The sequence below is a fragment of the Rhinatrema bivittatum genome, chromosome 4 (assembly GCF_901001135.1).
Source record: "Rhinatrema bivittatum chromosome 4, aRhiBiv1.1, whole genome shotgun sequence".
Taxonomy (NCBI): domain Eukaryota; kingdom Metazoa; phylum Chordata; class Amphibia; order Gymnophiona; family Rhinatrematidae; genus Rhinatrema; species Rhinatrema bivittatum.
In genome coordinates, this window is record NC_042618.1 from 437,178,210 (window position 1) to 437,201,229 (window position 23,020).

The 23,020-nt window shown below is 43.7% G+C and overlaps 1 pseudogene; it reads right to left on the reverse strand.

The window, feature by feature from the left end:
• LOC115089436 overlaps positions 1–23,020 on the reverse strand; it is a 1,328,227-nt pseudogene that overhangs the window by 52,526 nt on the left and 1,252,681 nt on the right.

A 23,020-nucleotide genomic window follows, 5' to 3' on the forward strand; every position in this document is an offset into this window, starting at 1 on the left:
TAGGGTGTGTGTGTGTGTGCATGTTGTGGGGCAGGGTGTGAATGGGGGGAAATAATTTGGAATGGAGCTAGCTTTGGTCAGAATTGTAACAACTTGAACACCTTCTAACAGTTTCCCATACAAAGCAATGGGGATTTTTTTTTTTTGAGGCTTGGTTCTCTAAAAATAATAATGATCTGATATTTCAGGTTTTCAGACTCATCTGAAACATTCAACTTTTCTGCCTGCCAAATTTAGTGAATTTCCATCCCTTTTAGGGAGGGTTAGCGTGCCTACGGACGGACGGGACATCAATCGCTGCTTTTACATAATTCTTTTCCAACCATCCGTAAATCGGAAGGTTCGCAAACGTACAGAAAATCAGGGAACGAAACATGCTGGTGAAAAAAACAAACAAAAAACAAACAAACAAAACAAAACAGGAAAGCGAGAAAGTGGCCAAGACAGCGTAAGCCGTTGTGGAGCAGAAGGCACATGCTGAAGGTCTGTCCAGCTGCCCTTCAACATCGCTGACAAAGTGAAGGTCACAGAGCAAAGTGAAGCAAGAGAAGAAAGTAATGCTGCGAAGTGAGGTAAGGGGAAGCTTTGCAGATTCGCCTGTCAAGAGGCAGCGCGCTCCTACCGCAGGGATAAAAACTCTCCCTCTTGTTTCTGCAGCTGTCACTCAGACTGACAGGTGCGATCGGAGCAACGGAGGAGATGCTCCTCTCATGTACTCTGCCTTCTGATCATGGTTATGTGTTTCTCACACAGGCCACGGAATGAGGAATTATGTTTCCTCTCAGTTCTGCAGCTTGATGCTTTCCACAAGTTTTTTGTTTTTTTTTTTTAGTAGGGGCATCATTTTTTTCCCCCTTCTATTCATTCCATGTTACTGTGAATATTTTCCACTATTCGTACTGCAGGTTTTTTTTTTTTTTTTGCTTGCTCTCTCTTTCCTTCATTTTGTAAAAAAAAAAAAAAAATTATAGTTGGTGGAGAAGTCATCTCTTTAATGACATGAAGCTTGCCTGCTCCCTAAATGATACCACAGACTTAAGTGTTTTGAAATCCAGTAGTAGTTTTAATTGGATCTATTGTTTTTCAAATTATTTAAAAAAATGCTTTTAATTAAAAATAGTGTAGAATGATGAAATATTCAAATAAAAATGTTGCTATATAAATATGATAAAAATGTTCCCCCTCCCAAATCTGATGAGACAAAATTACAGCCATCCTTGTACTTTATAACAGTTTTGACACTTCTAATGAAAAGCAGTTTTTCCCCCTCTACATTAATTTATTAAACAAAATGCTGTTTTTCTGCAAGAACTGGAACTTTTCTCAGCAGGCTAACTCCATGGCATACTGATTAGCTTAATAGCCAACTGAAGCAGACTGACACAGGTTCTAGAAAAATGTTTCTGACTATGATATTTTAATCTTGAAGAAAGATCTATTCCTTCAAACAAGTAATCTAGCCTAATAATACCCAGGGTGGTTTCCATGTATTGTGGAGAAATTGGAGGAGGGGTGTCGCAGAAGTGACAGGGACCGACCGGGGATCTGAGCTGTTTTTAGCTGGCAAGATGTTAGCTTCATGTACAGCAGGGAAGAAGTGATTCTGCTAATGGGTCCTCTGGGAGGTTTAAGAATATTTCCAAGGGTCGGTGGAGGGGGAAAGTGGTGTTTGGTTTAGTTGTCCCTTGAGCATTATATGGAAAAGTGTGTGTGTGTGTGTGTGGGAATCCAAATGATTACTGAGGAGTAGTTTACAGGATAGAGCAAAAGGCTAAGACTCAGGGTTCAAATCCTGCTTCTCCCGATGATGCTTCTTGTGACCTTGGGCAAATCACTTTGCTCTCCACTGCCTCAAGTGCCAACTTAGTGGGTGCTGCATCAAGTTGCAGTAGTGCTTTAATGCGCCTTAAACAGTGTATATCACATGATAGAGCACTACCGCAACGATGTCACATGATGTACACAATATTATGCATGGCCCTGCCCAGGTTGCCTCCCCTATTACAATGACCTTCGTTGCATGCGATTTGAATGTATGAATAATGCAAATGCATGCACAGGTGGTTATTAATAGGCAACTTGATGCTAATATTTTATTGCGGCTGATCGAGAAAGTGGTCAGCCAAGATAAAATAACAATACCTCCTGGGAAAGTATTAAATGTGACATGGGAGCCCTGGACCCCTAACGGGGGACCTGAGGTTCCTGCATTACATTTAAAGGGTACGGGGGGGGGGGGGGAATGCCGCGGCTAAAGAAAAGGTTGAGCGAGGGCAAGGTCAGGTGATGAGGCAAGATCAGGTCGGCAATATTTTGAAAAATGGCATCGACTGGGTGGGGTGCTAGGGGGCGCCCAGCCCCAACAAGTGATTGTCAGCTTTTTTAAAGGCTTGGAGGATGAGAGAGGGGGATCGGGGGTGGGGGGGGGGGGGTGCCTGGCGGTGTAACCCTGAGCCACCAATGATTTATTTCAGATTTTTGGGGGAGAAAGGCTGCCGGGAGGGTACACTATACCCCAATGACTTTAGGTAACTATTGTGGTGGGGGGCACCCCTGAACCCCCAATGTCTTTAATGTTCAACACTGGAGGGGGGGGGGGGGGCGAGGTGGAGGGCCATCACTGTGTGTGATTTTTAAACTATTTTTTTCACTTTGAGTGGCTCCCAGTTGACCCGGGGGTCAGCCCTTACTCCAGCTCAACTTTTTCTTTCAGCCGCTGCTTTTATTTTGTTTTAGGTTGCGGCCCTTTAAGGTGATGGTGGGCCCTTGAGGTTGGGGCCACCATCACACCTAAAGGGCCATTTGCCACGTCCTTTTGTCCTGCAGTGTTTGGCTGTGAGACAAAAGTACGTACCATAGAGCCACAATCTTTTTTCGGGGGCGGGGCCCCACTATCGCAACAACACCTCCCTCCCTTGAAAAAAACAAACTATGGCTTAGTGGATCTAGGCCTTAGATCGTAAACCCTGGCTAGGACAGAGATCTACCTACTGTACATGAATTGTAGCTCACCTTGAGCACAGGTTTGGAAAGGAGAATAATTCAATTCAAATATATCCCTGTGACAGGGGAGCGGCTGGGAAGGGATATTTATTGTATTTTTATATATAGCTAGTTGAATAAATTCTTGTATTTTACTGCTGTGTTCTAAGCTGCCCTGGGGGTTCTTCTTGGAGGAGGAATGCGTATAAATTGAAAATGTCATATAGCAGAAGAACATTTTTCTCTGAATCATCAGGCCTATTGTTAGGAGGATTTCTCCCTCTGTGTGCCCTCTTGCAGTTGCCACTCTCCCATCCCTGACTGATTCCGAGTTTCGCATGTCAATTTTTGAAGAGAAGCAATTTGGGATGAACATTACAAGCACCTGCTATGTTGTGCAGGGTGGCCAAGTTGGGTAAAAAATCTCACATACTTTTAAAAACAACATGGTATGGGTCCTGTTTTCCTCCCCTGAGCTAAACAGGCCCCTGGGGATACTTCCTCGCAATCTGGCTTAAAGCATGCACACTGTGGAAGCCCTCCTGTACCTTAACGGGTAATTTTCAGACCGGGAATCTAACGCGGCTAGACTGCTTCGAAATATTGACCTCTTCATGTGCATCAAATAAATAAGGAATCTAGAAGAGTCATTTATCAAATTCATTAGGGTGTTATCGTGGGCTTTAGGATGCGTATGCAAATTTAAAACTTTTTCCCCAACTGAGAGAAGTTAGGGCAGGTGCTTAGCATTGCAATAGCATAACACATGCTATCGCAGTTTTAATGCTGGAAATAACTACACCTTTTTTACAGGTGTTATGCCTGCAACAGCAAGGTGTTACTGCTGAAACGGGATTTGCGGTAAATATAACAAATCCTGTTTCGGGGGTGGGGGGGGGTGGGTGAGAGTGATTTGGAGAGATGAAAGGTATAAAAAGATGAGATTTGTACACTGTACTCTCAACCTAGTTTGATGCACTCTCAACCTAGCTGCTACCAAGCTAGGTTGAGAGTACAATGTACAAATCTCATCTTTGTATATCTTTCATCACTCAAACCACATAAAATCTTCACAGATGGTAATTGTGCTGTTCTTACCTCTGTCTGTGCATGTACAACTTCCCCCCAAAACCTAGCACACCACCAAAACCTCACCCCGAGTTACTAGTTGCCTCTCTTACAGTGATATAAATAGTTTACTTATATGAGGTCCTTATTTTCTCTCTCTCTTACAAGTGCTATATTTATAGCAAAATGATAAATCTAGGTCTAGGTTTGTACTTTGTCTAGTACTTTTGTGAGATGTCAATTATTCCTTTCCTATTTCCTCAATTCAAAAAAATAAATTCACTCCTCTTAGTCTGTGTCACCTTTCATTTACAGTTATTTAGTTAAATCTAAAATTTGTTTGCATCAAATATTATTTACATGTTTTAGTCCATTTCCCCATACTTCCTGTATTTCTCAGTTACTGTATATCATCTTCTCATACCAACATAAACACATATCCAAGTCCTTCCTGCCAGTGGCTTAGCCCAAACCTGTGTAATGACCCACTGGATAAGTTCTTGGAGGAGAAGTCTATTAACTGCTATTAATCAAGTTTACTTAGGGAATAGCCACTGCTATTAATTCCATCAGTAGCATGGGATCTTCTTAGTGTTTGGGTAATTGCCAGGTTCTTGTGGCCTGGTTTGGCCTCTGTTGGAAACAGGATGCTGGCCTTGATGGACCCTTGGTCTGACCCAGCATGGCAATATCTTATGCTCTTATGATTGATTTATTACTAATAGTGCCCTAGGTTAAACTCCTTTTAGCTAGGGACAGCCAGGATAGTGATTAAGGGGAGGCTTCATTCGGTACAGTGCCTCCCTTTGAGAGAGCTGAGATGGCTGTTCCCTTGTGAGGTAATAAAAGCAGCTCTCTACTGAGAGACTTGAGGCAGTGAAGTTTGGGTTTTGAAGTTAGAGGAGGTATTGCATTATTTTCTTCTCTGGTTTTTGGGGCCTACCCTTGGACTCAGGACTGCAGTTCCTGGGCAAGGTCGAGGAAGCTGTCTCTGCAGTCCATACTTTGGCTGCAGTGTGGTTTACTGGATTGTTTTCGAGTTTTAGACATTTTTTTGTGAGACCCCTGGGTGTCACCTGTATAGAGGGCATGAGGAACCTCTTCCCTGGGGAGGCCCAGGATAAGGAAGATGTACTCCTCTGCAAGCTTCGTGTGGACAGAAGAATGGTGGTAACCTGATCCAAGGATATTCTGGTATTTTTGGAATCAGTTTGTGAAGAGAGCTTTGGTTAGAAGAGCCAGGAGGAAGAGTTTTGCTGTCCCCTTCCTGCCTGAAGAGGAACAACAATAGCTGTGTGTCCCAGAGAGGATCCCTTCCATCGTGATATTTGAGAGAGGAAAGAGATTGAGAGAGAAAGAGCAAGAATAAGTCATTAGCTGACTGGGAGTAGTAGCAATTGAGATCATTTGAGGACACTTTTTTGGAGTTTTCAATCCTGGGGAGAGAGAGCAATTTGGGACTCCCTGTGCTGAGACTGTGTTACCATTTTTACCATCTTGGAGGGTTTTTTTTCTGCCAAAACGAGGATATCCTGTGCACTTGGGAACCTCATTTAATACAAGCCCTGGAGGGTGAATGTTTCCCTAACTTGGTAGTAAGAGACCCTTGCACAGATAAAGGAAGGATTGCAACTGAAAAGAAAAGCTGTGGTGCTAGGGATTATGTTCTGAACTGTGTCATCACTTCACAAAGTACAATCAGTAAAGTATTTTATTTGGACACTCAAACTGAGAGTCCACATTTTATTGGCATAATACAGCACTTACAGCAGAAAGGGAAGTTACCTCTCCCAAGAAAAAGTATTACCAGGGCACCCCTGTCACTCTGGGTCTCGAAGGGAGATTTCCTTCCCCAACCAGCAAACGACTCAAGCCCTGGAGGAGAGAGACTTGTGTGAGAGCTAGCATGTGGATCCAGCCCCAGAACGCCATCTTTCTCTTGTGGCCACATCAGTGTTAGGTCAGCACCATGAGAAGGGGGATTACACCTGAATTTGTCTCTGATATAAATGTGGATTATGGTAGTAATCTTACCTGTGGCTGAGAGCAGCCATTAAAGAAGAAGGGATTAGAAATGGAGTCATTCAGGTACGATTTCAGCAGGTTGGCTCTTAGCCCCCTTGGAGGATTCATTGGTCATTTTGACTCTGTTCTGTAAAACAGACACAGGAAATTTCCTGGAAGGGTAACTCGCCAGCCACAGATGAAATGAAGCTCTGGTTCTTTCAGGATCCGTAATAACCTCCTCACATATCTGCTCCAGATCCTGAAGCCAGCTGGCTGCAAGATGACAGTTCTGGAGTATTACCCACGTGCCTTCCTCCGTCGCCTGGAAGAAGGAAAAAAAAAAAGGAGAGGAAAAAAATTGAACAAAGACGATCTAGCACCAATTACTGCACCTGTCAGTGCTCGACAACAGATAAAATTAATTCAGAAACCTAAACAATCTGGAGAAAACTGAGCACAATTATTATCCAGGAAATTAAGTTATACAGTTGCTGTGACCTTTAATCAATCATCCAACTGTTAATGTTAATTTTCTGATCTAAAAATCATAGTTCTATTTGCATTTTAATGGCTGTTAAATGAGTGTCATCAGGAAGAAATAATGACTTTATGGCCTTTTGATACAAGTTCTTCCTACAGTATTTAAATGTGATGCAGAAGATTAAGGAAACACTGGTAGAGAAATAAAAAACTGTATTCCCCCCCCCCCCATACATTCACCACATAAAACCATCACCAATGAGTGGGAAGCATAAGAAAGTGAGCCAAAATAAAAAGACATCACTGATAGGACTGAAAGGATAACCATAAGTGCGAAGATGATTAACGAAATGATTGCATGCAAACATCCCACACAATAATAACAAAAAAGAAAACACAATTAAACCAGCCCAGTAACATAAGATAACCATATAGTAGCTGTTGGCTTGGCCCAAACAGTCTGCAAAACACTTGTCTTTTAAATAACTGGCAGAAATGTACCTTCTCAATCATTCTTCCAGCAAGATTGCAGATTTGAACCAAACATTCCTAAAAGAATTTAAAAACAAATTAAAATTAATAAAAGCAAACCAAAATTGAAAACAGGATTAAGGTGAGCAAAACAATGATGGCAGAAATTCAGCCTGGAGCAGAGTTGCTTAAGATAGCTGCCTAGGTTTTAGCCAGCTACCTTAAGCTAATATCCATCCAAACCACAAGCTGGCTGGCTAGGTTGCAGCTGACAATAGGTTTAAATCTAGCTGGCTATATGTAATCAGCGAATGTTCACTGGATAACTTGTCTTGGATATTCAGTGGGACAAGTTTTCTCCTGAATATACTTGCCTAAAATTATTCAGGTATTAACGCTACCTGGCCAACTTTAAAGCTAACTGGACACATTATGAACAATAGCCAAGTAAGTAGAATATAGCCTGGTAACTAAGAAAAACAAAAACAAAAAAATGCCTTTCAAGCCTGCAGTGCCCCCCAAAAATGTTAAAATATGTTCAGGCATAGTGCCTGAAACCCCTCCCAAATCCCCCTAACTACCATTATTTTAAGAAAGACACAGACTATAATGACCCAAAGCAAGCCCCACTCCTTCCATGATATTTATTTATTTGTTTGTTTGTTTTTAGAAACTGACATTCATTGGGGTGTATCACATCGGTTTACATTATAACTCATGAATAATATGACTAAGATGTCTTATTATTATTACATTATAACATTATAACTTACAATATTGTAACAGGGAAAACAGAATAACTTAGAGAACTTTAGGCTGAGTGGAGAGCATCCACTGTGGCGTCTTAACATCTTAGTAGTATCATGAGTCTGGAAAGTGAGAAAACAAGTTGGAACTTGAGTCTGACAGGGGATCCCACATGGTGGGAAAAATTCTAGGATGAGGATCTACTGGGTGGTAGTCGAGCTTTGGAGGTGGTGCTTAAGTAGAGGGGATGAGAGGTTAGATCATGTAGATCTGAATGTGGACAATGGATGTTAGGGGCGGAGCTGATTGGAGCTTAGAAGGTGGTGATTTAACATATAGGTTGGTAGGCTTTTTGGAATAACCAAGTTTTCAGGTACTTTTTGAATGACTGGGTAGAAGGTTCCAGTCTGAGTTGAGCGGGAAGTTTGTTCCATAGGGAGGGGCCCTCTATTGAGATGGCGCGTTCTCTGGTTGTGGTGAGGTGTGCTAGTTTTGTGGAGGGGATGGATAACAGGCCGGTGTTTTTGGACCGAAGATTTCTTTGGGAGTCATGATGGTGGAGGGTGTCCTTTAGCCATTTGATCTTTTCATAGATGATGGTCTTGTGCAGAAGTGTTAGGGTTTTGTATTGTATTCTGTAGGTTAAGGGGAGCCATTGGAGGTCTTTCAGAATGGGTGTGATGTGTGAGGATCGATTGCTGTTTGTGAGAGATCTGGTTGTTGCATTTTGCAGAAGTTGGAGTGATTTGAGGGAGGATGCTGGGAGCCCAAGGAGGAGGGAGTTGCAGAAGTCCAGCTTGGAAAATAAGAGGGACTGGAGTACTGTCCGTGTCCGATAGTCATGATGGAAGAGGAGGGGTTTGAGCTTTTTGAGGACTTGTAGTTTGATTGTAGCATTAATGTGTTTTTTTAGGTTAAGTTCAGAGTCCAGTGTGATGCCAAGGTCTTTTACTTTGGTTATGCAATGGCTGTTTGGTTGTGTGGATGTGAGGTCTTGGATGATCGTTGTGGGGGGTTTGTATGAATAGTATTTCTGTTTTTTTGTGGTTGAGTGTGAGCGATATCTGAGTGAGGAGGTTTTTTAATTAAAGGCACCAAGCCCACTTCTGCCCCTGAGCCCACCCTCCCTACCCACCCGTCAATTCTACTCCAGCCTCCCACCACTCAGACTTCCCCCCAAATCTGACCAGGAGCTGGTACATTCTTATCATGCTCAGGCCGATTCCAACATTGCTCTGACAGCAACATTGGATGCATATGACAGTAACATTATTAGCATACACTTCTTGCGTTTTTAAGTGGCCCAAGCATGGTAAGAAGTAAACAATGTGCATTTATAAAATATATTATTTTGCTTCCAGTCACTTGAGAGAAACCAGGAGAGAAAAAACAGAAATAACAGAATGCATGAAAAAGAAAATGAGCAGTAAATTCTGTCATCACTGGAGAAATCAGGGAAGATAACTTTTAAAATGATCTGCGTGGCCCCATATATACGTGTATATGGCCACACAGAGATCTACTATGATATATGCAAGATTATAAAATACACTTATCACTACTAGGGATGTGAATTCATTGGTCCATTTGTTTCATTTGTTTTGGCAGTGTGCATGTATCTCATGAATGGAAGGTAGGCACACAAAACTGATGGCATGCACGCATGTAGGTGGCCGCGAGATATGCACATACCGCTGAAACGAATGAAACGAATGGACCAATGAATGCACATTCCGAATGTCTACCCCAACCATACAAATGTATGTTTCCTTATGTGTGAATACCTGCAATGTATTGAAAGCACATACTTTTACTACCTATTTTAAAAACAATCATGTTTTTAAATGAAAAAATGCTGAAAAAAATCAATCCTGCACGCCACGACCTTGACACCATTCCCACCCGAGCACTTAAAGAAATTGCTTATCCTTTAGCCCCTACAATTGCAGCCATCATCAACAAATCGCTTGAGGAAGGCGAGCTACCTCCCAAGCTAAAAACCACCACTATTACACCTCTTTTAAAGAAAAAAAACCTCAATCCTAATGACCTAAATAATTACCGCCCAATCTCTAACCTACCCTTTTTTGCCAAAATGACTGAGAAGGCTGCTCTGAAACAACTCATCGATCATCTTGATGATAACAAAATTCTTTATCCCACCCAATTCGGCTTCAGAAAAAACTGCAGTACGGAAACTCTCCTACTTAACCTTTCCAATACCATCCTAAGAGGTCTCGACAACAAAAAAGGTCACCTTCTGATTCTGCTGGACCTCTCTGCAGCCTTCGACACAGTGGATCACAAAATTCTGATTTCCAACCTTGAATCTATTGGGCTTGCTGGCAAAACTCTTAGTTGGTTTACTTCCTTCCTTAATAATAGATTTTTCAAAGTTTCTTACAACAATTTATCTTCAAGCCCTATCCCCCTCGAAACAGGTGTGCCTCAGGGATCGGCTCTATCTCCCATTTTATTCAACATCTACCTTATTCCTTTATGCCATCTCTTATCAAGCCTTGACATAACTTATTACATGTATGCCGATGACATACAAATTCTTGTTCCAATCTCCTCTACGATAGAAGATGCCATGTCAAAAGCAGCCTCTCACCTTGATGCAATCAGAAACATGTTAATCCACCTCAAATTATGCTTAAATATGAGCAAAACTGAATGTATCCTAATTAACAGAAAAAACCTTGGATTAAAAACAATACCACCCTTTCACTTCGATAAGACCCTCATCCAACTTAAAGAAAACGTGAAAGATCTGGGTTTTTAGGTTAGACATTGATCTAAATTACAAAAAACACATCTCTACAAAAATTAAAGAAGGCTTTCATAAACTTCAAATAATCAAACACCTAAAACCTCTTCTTCACCCCCACGATTTAAAAACCGTACTTCAAGCCCTCATCTTTTCCGGTTTGGATTACTGCAACTCCCTTTTGATTGGTTTACCAAAATCATCTTTGAGGCCCTTGCAGCTACTTCAGAATGCTGCTGCCAGATTTCTAACGGGTAAAAGCAAATATGATCACATTACCCCTGTCCTCAACCAATTACAATGGCTCCCAATAGAAAAAAGAATTGAATACAAAGTTCTTTCATTGATCCACAATGCAATCTACAAAGCCGACTACACTGCCTTTGATGACATTATACACATACTTCGCCCTCAACGCACAACAAGAACTTCTAGTAAACTTCAACTTGTGATTCCCTCACTCCCAAATGCCAAACTATCCTCCACCAGAAACAGAGCCTTCTCCATCATCGGACCAAAACTATGGAATTCACTACCCCACTTCCTCACCGCGCAAGAAAACTCAAAATCCTTCAAAAAAGAACTAAAGTCTTGGCTTCTCAACCATTCTCTTAAGGACAACTCTCAATGACTTTATACTATAATCCCATTAACTGCCAACTTTAAATATTCCATTTGGACAATCTCTACTGATTCAAGCCACTGATGCCTCCTTTTTGAAGAACCCAGTTATCTCTGCCTATCTATTCAGTGTATCTACCCTGTTTACACTATGTTCTTTGTTCATATCTCTTCTTTTGGTGCCATTTCCCACTATTGTTAAATTTAAAGTTTAAAATCTTTCAATGTAACAAGTTGTTCTATATGTAAACCGGAGTGAAGGCAACTATGCTATAGCTCGGTATATAAAAAAATGCTAAATAAATAAATAAATGTGTATATTTTATGTGCAAAGGTATTGTGATTTGCTAGCATAAACCCTGTTTATGCTCAGGTCAGTATATTTCAAAATAGAGATGTGAACCGGAATCGGTTCGGATTCCGGTTCCGATTCACATTGTGTTTTTTTTTCGTCCGGCCCGATCGCGGTTTTGTTTATCGATAAACAAAAAACCCACCCGACCCTTTAAAACTAATCCCTTAGCTTCCCCCACCCTCCCGACCCCCCCAAAAAACATTTTACAGGTACCTGGTGGTTCAGTGGCGCGGGCCATCCAGTGCTCCTACCATGTGACAGGGGCCGGCCAATGGCACGGATACCCTGTCACATGGTAAGGGCAAAGGGCCATCGGCGCCATTTTGATTAGTGGCAGCCGACGGCCCGGGAGTGGGAGATTACTCCCGGGACCCCCACTGGACCACCAGGTACCTGTAAAATGTTTTTTGGGGGGGTCGGGAGGGTGGGGGATGCTAAGGGATTAGTTTTAAAGGGTCGGGGTGGGTTTAGGGGTTATTTTTGTGTGCTGTTTTTCCTGCCCTCCCCCAAAATGATAAGAGAACCCCCATGAATAATATCGTGGGGTTTTCCTATCATTTTGGGGGAGCCCCCGATTTCTGACGATTTTGAAAATATCGTACGATATTTTCAATCATCCGAAGCCCGATTCACATCCCCATTTCAAAACATGCTCCACTAGTTTACCCAATCTCACTTCAGGTCATCAAGACACTCCTAGTCTTTAACTCTGCACTCATGCAAGATAATTAGCAGATGTAAAATAACATGAATAAGTTGCCAAATGTATACGTGTAATTCTCTTATAAAATAGCAACTTGCATGCATATGTTTTGGCCCTGTCCTAAAATGCCCCTAGATTATCCCTTTTTTGACACATAATGTATGTGTGAAGCCAAAAAGTAAGTGCTTTCAATACATTGCAGATATTCACACATAAGGAAACATACATATGTATGGTAGTGGGTATAAAATAGCATGCAAGTACAAACTACTTATGCACATATATGATAATTGTACGTGCATAAAGGTTAGGAAAATTCATTTCGTAATGAGAAGACAACAAGCTCAGTCAGGACTCCATTACTATAATCAAGACGGGAGATGAAGAGTTCTTGAAGGAAAAGACATGCAACATCAAATGAAAGGATAGGTGGAGTGTATGGATGTTATAGAGAAGAAAGTCCAAGGAGGTATCAATTGTAATAGTAAAACATGGAGAATCAAATCTTATCACAAAATCTTATTTAAGTTGGAGAAAGGAAGAAGGGTGAGTCAATAGAGAAGGGACATGGCACCTGAGTAATGGGTTTTGGAGGTGTCCAGCTGAAGGTAGTGAAAACACATCCATGAGTTATCAACAGTGATGAAAGAAATAATTGAGAGAAGTACAAGATGTGTGACGTCCATGAAAAAGTGATAGAAAAAACTGAAGAAGAGATAAGTGGACCAAGAAAATATAGAGAGAAAAGGAAGGGGCCCAAGAAAGCCCTAAGAAATGCTGACAAAGAGAGGAGGTTGGGGACAGAGGTAGTTACTGTCGAGAACCTGGAAGGTTCCATTTTAGATTCTTGCCTTTTGTCTGAGCTGACATCACAGGGGACAGAGGTAGTTACTGTCGAGAACCTGGAAGGTTCCATTTTAGATTCTTGCCTTTTGTCTGAGCTGACATCACAGTGGAAGCACGCTCTGTGTGCCTCCTCCACCCACTCCCAGATGTGGTGATGTAAGAAAAATGTCTATATACTTGAAAAGGGATAAGGAGAGTCATGCATATTATAATGCAGCTGATAATGTATTATGTGATTCGGGGCAGAGGCTGTTATACAAATCCATACAAAAGGGGGTTATTTGGTTTTCTGAAGTGCAGAATGTCTCTGAGACGTGTTGTTTAAACATAGGGTGTGATTATTTTTATTTTCTGAAAAGGGCTAAAACATTTTGTTGGAAATGTTTAGAAGTTCTAAATCTCGGTGAATGAATCCTACGTGCAAGCACAAAGTTTTATCACCTAATTACTGTTGCAAACATAAATTTAAACCCCTGATATAGTGTTTAATGAGAAGAAGCATTCTGCTCTTGTCAACCATGCCACAAATACCTTGCTCCTTAGCAAATGTCATCAGTAAAGCCATAGGGTCAACACCAGGAGACAGGATGAATATCAGTGGTGTATTTGGATTGGAATCTCTCTCTGTAGCTGCGTTGCAGATCAAAGGTCGGAGGATCAATGTATACCGAACCCATTTTATCAATGATAAATTGCTGAACTGCAGGAATTACTGGATACAATGGATTTAAAATGATATTCCTACTTTAGTCTCCATTTTCTAGATAACTTCATTTGACTTTTCCTTCCTCATTTGATTAATTGGCAATAACACACATCCTTACTTCTCTGTCTGTCAACAGAGTCTGAGAAATGAAAAATTAATTAAGAAATAATAAATTCCCCATGTCTAATGATGATTGCTCTGGGTCATGAACAAGTTAAATACCCAAAATGTTTAACCTGAGAGAGTAGAACATGACAAGCAAATTGTGATGTCAGCTGGAAAACCTATGTTCAGTCAAAGGCCTTCTATGTTTAATAAACTAATTGGAAGTACATTCCTTTCAGGCAGGGCCAGATTTCAAGGAAATTAAGAGATTGGGTGAGGAATGCAACAACGTACGTTGTTTTGCAAGGGAAAAAGTATCCACAGAAAAAAGGTGGTGCAAATGTCTGTGGGTGCTTTTTCCCGGGGCAGTTCTGAGAGGGGAAGTAGTAGTACAAGCGCACTTCATCTCTGAGAACTGGTACAAAATCCACGGACTTCGCAAGTACTCATGTTGCTATGAGAATTGCTCCCTGTTCAATACATTACTGGAGCATGATCTGGTGGCTAGCTTTAGATGCCATTTCCTTCTCTATCCAGGCATCCAAAGGGCCTGTACCATAAGGTACAGATGGGGAGAAAACGCTAAAAGAAATCAGGTCACATGTTGTGGTGAGTTCTGCTAGAGGCAGAATTATTAATTTAATTTTTTAATTGAATAAATATTTACAGCCTGCAACCATCCAACATACTTGGTGGGTTATAATCAATACATACATAAAAAAAACATATACACTTAAAAGACATTACAGAAATCATTAATAAAACACCAAAACATTATCCATATAAGCATCTCCAATTTCTAGAGGCCAATATTCAGTAGGCTGTTTAGAGGACAAGTTATCCAGGCTACAGTTAGCCGGATAACTTGTCCAGTATATTCAGCAGGATAAACATCCTACTGAATATACTTGTTTAAAATTATATAGTTACATATAACTGGATAACTTTTACCCTATCTAGCCAGTGACTGAATATGGCCAGTTAAGTCTAAATTTATCTGGCCTCATGTGGCCGGAGAACTCGCTACTTACCCGGATATCTTTAGAGATATCTGGATAAGTAGTGCACCTTAGAACAGCGATTCTCAACCGGTGTGTCGCAACACACCAATGTGTCGTCAAGCACCAGCTGGTGTGTAGCGGCTCCCGGTGTCCCACAGCCCCAGTTATAATTCCCTTTAACTTTTTCTTGCCCTCATAGGCCAATGGGAAACCTCTCCCTTCTTCCTGCCCCCACAGGCCAATTGGAAGCCTCCTCCCTTCTTCCTGCCAGTGGGAGGATGAAGCCTCTGATTGGCCGGTGGGACAGGAAGAAGGGGGGCATCTCATAGCCCGGGGGTAGGAGGAGTGACAGTGTCCAGGCTCGTGGTGGTGAAGAAGCTTGACCCTGTGGCCACTAAGGGCTAGAAGTGCTGAAATTAAACATAGCGGCGAGCCGCGCCAGGAATCGCGATAGAGTAGGGATTACCCAAAGCGGCAGTGAGTCACAAGCACGAAGAGGACAGTTGCTCCGGGGATTCTCCCCCCCTCCGATGCAACAGTGAGCGCAGCAGAACCGCGTTTAAAGTAAAGGTGGCACTCAGCCATGCTGATTACAGATGGGGCAATTGGAGCTCCCAGTGGCCGTAAAAGCAGGCAGATGGGGGGCCGCGGGAGCCTAGGGATATCCCGACAGCCAGAGGAAAGGCTTGAGTGCTGTGGCATATTTTTCTAAAATAAATGTTTGCTACTTCAGTGTGGCTGAGAAGGCAGCAGCAGCACTGGGAAATCTGCCACTGCGAAGTTAAAGGGGAACACAGAATTGGGGGCTCTTAGCAAAGTGTGTGTGAGAGACAGACTGGGCAGGGAGGTGACTGGGGTGTGTGTGTGAGAGACAGAGGCTGGGCAGGGTGGGGACGGGTGTGTGTGAGAGACAGAGACTGGGCAGGGAGGTGACTGGGGTGTGTGTGTGTGAGAGTCAGAGACGCTCACACACACATACCCCACACACCTCCCTGCCCAGTCTCACACACATCCCAAACACCTCCCTGCCCAGTCTGTCTCTCACACTCACTGTGAGAGACAGAGACTGGGCAGGGAGGTGACTGGGATGAGTGTGAGAGACAGACTGGGCAGGGAGGTGACTGGGGTGTGTGTGAGAGACAGACTGGGCAGGGAGGTGACTGGGGTGTGTGTGTGAGTGAGAGAGACAGACTGGGCAGGGAGGTGACTGGGATGAGTGTGAGAGACAGACTGGGCAGGGAGGTGACTGGGATGAGTGTGAGAGACAGAGACTGGGCAGGGTGGGGACAGGTGTGTGTGAGAGACAGAGACTGGGCAGGGAGGTGACTGGGGTGTGTGTGTGTGAGAGACAGAGACTGGGCAGGGAGGTGACTGGGATGAGTGTGAGAGACAGACTGGGCAGGGAGGTGACTGGGTTGTATGTGAGGGACAGAGACTGGGCAGGGAGGTGACTGGGTTGTGTGTGAGAGAGAGAGAGACTGGGCAGGGAGGTGACTGGGTTGTGTGTGTGAGAGAGAGAGACTGGGCAGGGAGGTGACTGGGGTGTGTGAGAGAGAAAGAGACTGGGCAGGGAGGTGACTGGGTTGTGTGTGAGAGAGAGAGACTGGGCAGGGAGGTGACTGGGTTGTGTGAGAGAGAGAGAGACTGGGCAGGGAGGTGACTGGGGTGTGTGAGAGAGAAAGAGACTGGGCAGGGAGGTGACTGGGTTGTGTATGAGACACAGAGACTGGTTAGGGAGGTGACTGGTGTCTGTGTGTGAGACAGACTGGTCATAGGGTTTAATTGGGGTGTGTGTGTATGTGTGAGAGTGACTTGTGGGCCCTAAAGAAGAGGACTGTAAGGACAGAGCTTCAGCAGCCACTGCTGCTCCTGGTATGTACTTTCAAGGAAAAGGAGTAGGAGAGTTGCTGGAGAGGATAAGTAAAGGTGGCATTTTAAGTTTATTTTTCTTGATTGACTGCCATTTTAATTATTGAGTATTATGTGATGTGTCTGCTGTTTTGAAATATTTTATTGATATTTGGACACTTTGTAATAATTTTTACAAGTTTTAATTGTTTGACGTTATTCTGTTCATCAGCTGTTTTGACACATTTATTAATAGTTTTACAGTTATTTCTGTGTGGGGATCTATAGCAGCTTGGCTTGTTCTGTTTTCCTAATAGGAGGTGTATTAGTGTTTAGTAGAGATGTGAATCGTGTGATCGATCGTCTTAACGATCGATTTCGGCTGGGAGGGGGAGGGAATCGGATCGTTGCCGTTTGGGTTTTTTAAATATCGTGAAAATCGTGAAAATCGTGTAAATCGAAAACCGGCACACTAAAACATCCCTAAAACCCACCCCGACCCTTTAAAATAAATCCCCCACCCTCCCGAACCCCCCTCCCCAAATGCCTTAAATTACCTTGGGTCCAGTGGGGGGGAGGGCAGGAAAACCGGCACACTAAAACAACCCTAAAACCCACCCCGACCCTTTAAAATAAATCCCCCACCCTCCTGAACCCCCCCAAAATGCCTTAAATTACCTGGGGTCCAGAGGAAGGGTCCCGGTGTGATCTTTTACTCTCGGACCTCTGGTGCTTGTAGAAATGGCGCCGGCGCTACCTTTGCCTTGTCATATGACAGGTCAAAGGTAGCGTCGGCGCCATTTTGTTTTTTGTCCCCCGAGGTCAGGAGCATAGGAGATCGCTCCCGGACCCCCGCTGGACACCCAGGAACTTTTGGCCAGCTTGGGGGGGCCTCCTGACCCCCACAAGACTTGCCAAAAGTCCAGTGGGGGTCCGGGAACGACTTCCTGCATGCGAATCGTTTTTCCATACGGAAAAACGATTCGCTGCAGGAGATCGCTCACGGACCCCCGCTGGACCCCCAGGGACTTTTGGCCAGCTTGGGGGGGCCTCCTGACCCCCACAAGACTTGCCAAAAGTCCAGCGGGGGTCCGGAATGACCTCCTGCAGTCGAATCGTGTTGTCTACGGCCGGCGCCATTTTGCGCCGCCATTTTGCGCAAAATGGCGCCGGCCGTAGACAACATGATTCGACTGCAGGAGGTCGTTCTGGACCCCCGCTGGACTTTTGGCAAGTCTTGTGGGGGGTCAGGAGGCCCCCCCAAGCTGGCCAAAAGTCCCTGGGGGTCCAGCGGGGGTTCGGGAGCGATCTCCTGCCGCGAATCGTTTTTCCGTACGGAAAAACCAAAGGTAGCGCCGGCGCCATTTCTACAAGCACCGGAGGTCCGAGAGTAAAAGATCACACCGGGACCCTTCCTCTGGACCCCAGGTAATTTAAGGCATTTTGAGGGGGTTCGGGAGGGTGGGGGATTTATTTTAAAGGGTCGGGGTGGGTTTTAGGGTTGTTTTAGTGTGCCGGTTTTCCCGCCCTCCCCCTCCCCCTCCCCCTTCCCCTTCCCCCGATTTACGATTTTTTGACGATAAATCGGGGGAATTGTTATTGTATCGCGGCTCTAACGATTTTTGACGATTTAAAATATATCGGACGATATTTTAAATCGTCAAAAAACGATTCACATCCCTAGTGTTTAGGACCTGATTTAATATTTGTAGTGTTGCCTTTTCATAGATAGGGTTGTTATGTGTTCCATAATGCAGGTGTAACTTTGTGCGGATTAGTTTCTGTGCATTATTGCAGATCCTGGTACTGTGTTAGGTGCTATATTTCTTTTTCCATTTCTCCAGGTTTGCACTGCATGCAAAGTGGCTTTTTTGGGTTTTCCATTCCAGTTTCTGTCTCCATATTTATAATGTGTGGTCTTTCTGTACTTGGTGAAGGTAGGTTCTGTGTGTGTGCCCGAGGTGAGATATTTTACTAGCATGTAGGCAATTGTATTAATCTTATTTTTTGTGTTTTCTCAATAAGATATGCCTTAGTGGTAAATTACTGTCTTTTCATAAGGAGGGCTATTGTGCCTGGTAGTAAAGGGAGTTTGTTTTGCTTTAACTGAGATGTCATCAGAACCAGAATATCTTTTATTTGCATGGTGACTTCTATGGGTAATGCCCTAGTTCTGCTCTACATCCATTGTTAGGGGTCAAGGGGGTTCCAGTGGATGCAGAATGTATATTTACATTTAGCCCCATGACGGTCACATGTTCAGTGTGTCACGCATGTGAGAATCATCTGTCAGCGTGTCCTGGCCAAAAAAAGGTTGAGAACCACTGCTTTAGAAAACAAAAAACAAGTTGAGCCTCCTGGCCCGATGCTTAGCCCCCCCCATCACCACGTGTATGTACCCCTTCCCCCCTCGGCTGTTCCAAACCTTTAAAACATTCATTCAAAGATCATCGCAGGCCCAGGCCTCCCCTCTCCCCCCTCTGTACCAGCTAAAAATACTTTAACTGTCCTTCCTCTGACTTCCCCACTCATCCTCTTCCCCCACCCCTGGCTTCCCACCACCTGTTACCTCCCAAAGTTTCTCCCTCTTCTGTGTACCGGGATCACGCTTCTCAGCGATCCCAGCCGCATGTAGCATAAAATACGCTATTACCTACGTATTGCTTCAAGCATTACATAGGTAACAACACTAGAAGAGTAGTTTTATTCTAAACAGTATGCTTCTAGGTTATTACCTATGTAATGCTTGAAGCATTACTTACATAATAGCCTACTTTATGCTAGAAGCGGCCAGGATCGCTGAGAAGAGCGATCCCAGCACACAGCAGAGGGGGCCACTTGGGAGGTAATGGGTGTGTGGGAAGGTATCAGCCAGGGGTGGGGGAGTGGGGAGGGACAGTTAAAATCATTTTTAGTGGGGAGGGAGTGGGGAGATGAGAGGCTCAGGTCAGTGATGAAAGTTTTAAACTTTCCCAGTTTTAAAGGTTTGGAACTGCTTGTGGATATCTCTAAAGATATCTGGGTAAGTAGCGAGTTATCCGGCTAGCCTAGTAGAGTATGCCAGATATCAGCTAGCTTACCTGGATAACTCAACCACTCCCCAGAATGCCCCTGAAACCCTTTTTTATCCAGCTAAATTCTAGCCGGGTAAATAGTTACCTGGCTAGAATTTAGCCGGATAAGGGCTAAATGTAGCCAGATAAGTCATAACTGTTATGCCATCGATCTACATGGCTTTTGAATATGGACCTCCTAGTTTCCAACACCCTAAAATCTTAGAGGTAGATTTTAAAAGCCTTGCTGGGGTAAAAATGCCCAAATATGCGCATATGTGGGCTGTATATGAGCAACATGGATTTTAAAAAGCTGTGAAGTGGAAAGAGGCGTGGGAACAGGAGGAGCATGGGCATTCCAGGGCAGGGCCAATAGTTACACAAGGGAGGAGGAGTAGGCTAGTGGTTAGAGCAGTGGGCTATAAACCAGGTAGACCATGGTTCAAATCCTGCTGTTGCTCCTTGTGACCTTGGGCAAGCCACTCTCCATTAACCTCAGGTACAAAACTTAGATTATAAGCCTTCTGGGGATAAGTAAGTACCTGAATGTAAACTGATGTGATATCTCAGGTCAAGTGTTAGTATATAATAAATGTAGCTTCATATTTTAAAACCAGAGACTGCGCCGCCCATCGGCTTGTTCTCCACAGGACTTTACTGCTGATCCAGATGAGGAGCAAGTCTCTAGATCTCGAGTTTTAGGGCTTACAGGACAAGGTGAGGGATCTGGGTCAACTGGGGGGGCATGTAGAATGAAGATCCAGAGGGGTCTGGGAGACCTCGATATTAACCGGGCAAACTGGTGGACTAATTGGAAAAACTGGATTGTCACTTGCGCGCGCATGTTTTAAAATCCACTGACATATGGGCGTAAAAGTCAACAAATTCTTATGGAAGACACGTGCACTATCTGTGCTCGAGAAACCTCTTAAAATTATGTGTGGTTGGTATATTTTAAAACATACACACGCAAGTGTGCGCACGAGTTAAACTTCCAGCATATATTTGCTCGTGTGCCCATACTCGCGAGTATGGGCACACGAGCATGTTTTTTCAAATTAGCTTGTTATTATTTTGAATTCTTGCATAAGACAAAATGATTTAATTTGCCAATGTGTTTTGCTACAACATTGTTCCAGAGAAGTGAGTGAGGCTATTCAAATGCTAATGGAGCACACCTATTATTATGATCCCTACACTACCTACTGTAGTTTTAGATTTGTTAAGGCTTGTTGCTAGATGAGTTCCTTTTACCTTGACCTTCTGAGACTAAGGACTCTCAAGATGTTATGGGGTCATATGATAAAGAAAGCTATTTAACTCTTGTTCTCCCAACCTAGCTTGATATTACCCAGATAGAGAGTCCATCAAGCTAGGTTGAGAGAACATTGTACAAATCTCATCTTTGGGTGAGTTTCCTCACTCCGAAGGTCATCAAATCTTCACAAGAGAGCACTGTTCTGTTCGTACATCTCACTTTGAATGTCAACGTGGCCCCTAACCCCTACACTAATACCTAAATCTCACCTCGAGTTACTAGGTGGGCCTCCCATAGAGATATAAATACCTATCTCGTGTGAGGGCATTATGGCTAGGTTCTCTCTCTCTCTCTCTCTTTCTTTCTTTCTCTCCCTCCCCTGGTGGTCAGGGGGCCCTGAGCTAGGCTGGCTCTCCAGGAGCTTACAACTGCTAATCATTACAATGTGCACTAAGATAGTATTACCATAAAACACACCCCATGCAATATTTAGTGCATTTTGATAAATCCAGGCCACAGGGATTTATACAGCTAAGCAGTGGCCACTGAGCATTGGCGCATATTCAGCAGCTGTTAATTAGCTGCATAAGTCCTGCTTATCACACTGAATGCACTTTGAATATTGATCTCTATGTTATTAGTATATTGAAATTACACAGCAAGTACTGAAGTACTAGAAACGGGAGTGGTGCCGAATGATTGGAGGAGAGCAGTGGTGGTCCCGCTTCACAAGAGTGGGAACAGAAAAGAGGATGGTAACTACAGACCGGTTAGCCTCACTTTGGTGGTGGGAAAAGTAATGGAGTCACTGTTGAAAGAGAGAATAGTGAACTATCTACAGTCAGGAGAATTGCTGGACCAGAGGCAGCATGGATTCACCATAGGAAGATCCTGTCAGACAAATCTGATTGACTTTTTTGACTGGGTAACCAAGGAATTGGATCGAGGAAGAGCACTCGATGTCATCTACTTGGATTTCAGCAAAGCTTTTGACACTGTCCCGCACAGGAGACTGGTGAATAAAATGAGAAGCTTAGGAGTGAGTGCCGAGGTGGTGGCCTGGATTGCAAACTGGTTGACGGACAGAAGACAATGTGTGATGGTAAATGGAACTCTCTCTGAAGAGAGAGCGGTTTTAAGCGGTGTACCGCAGGGATCGGTGTTGGGACCGGTCCTTTTCAATATCTTTGTGAGCGACATTGCGGAAGGGATAGAAGGTAAGGTATGTCTTTTTGCGGATGACACTAAGATCTGCAACAGAGTGGACACGCCGGAAGGAGTGGAGAGAATGAGACGGGATTTAAGGAAGATGGAAGAGTGGTCGAAGATATGGCAGCTGACATTCAATGCCAAGAAGTGCAGAGTCATGCATATGGGGAGTGGAAATCCGAATGAACTGTATTCGATGGGGGGAGAAAGGCTGATGTGCACGGAGCAGGAGAGAGACCTTGGGGTGATGGTGTCTAATGATCTGAAGTCGGCGAAACAATGTGACAAGGCGATAGCTAAAGCCAGAAGAATGCTGGGCTGCATAGAGAGAGGAATATCGAGTAAGAAAGATCTCACCTGGAGTATTGTGTTCAGTTCTGGAGACCGTATCTCCGAAGAGACAGAGACAAGATGGAGGCGGTCCAGAGAAGGGCGACCAAAAAGGTGGAAGGTCTTCATCAAATGACTTATGAGGAGTGATTGAAGAATCTAAATATGTACACCCTGGAAGAAAGGAGGAGCAGAGGTGATATGATACAGACTTTCAGATACTTGAAAGGTTTTAATGATCCAAAGACAACGACAAACCTTTTCCGTAGGAAAAAAATCAGCAGAACCAGGGGTCACGATTTGAAGCTCCAGGGAGGAAGATTCAGAACCAATGTCAGGAAGTATTTCTTCACGGAGAGGGTGGTGGATGCCTGGAATGCCCTTCCAAAGGAAGTGGTGAAGACCAGAACTGTGAAGGACTTCAAAGGGGCATGGGATAAACACTGTGGATCCATAAAAT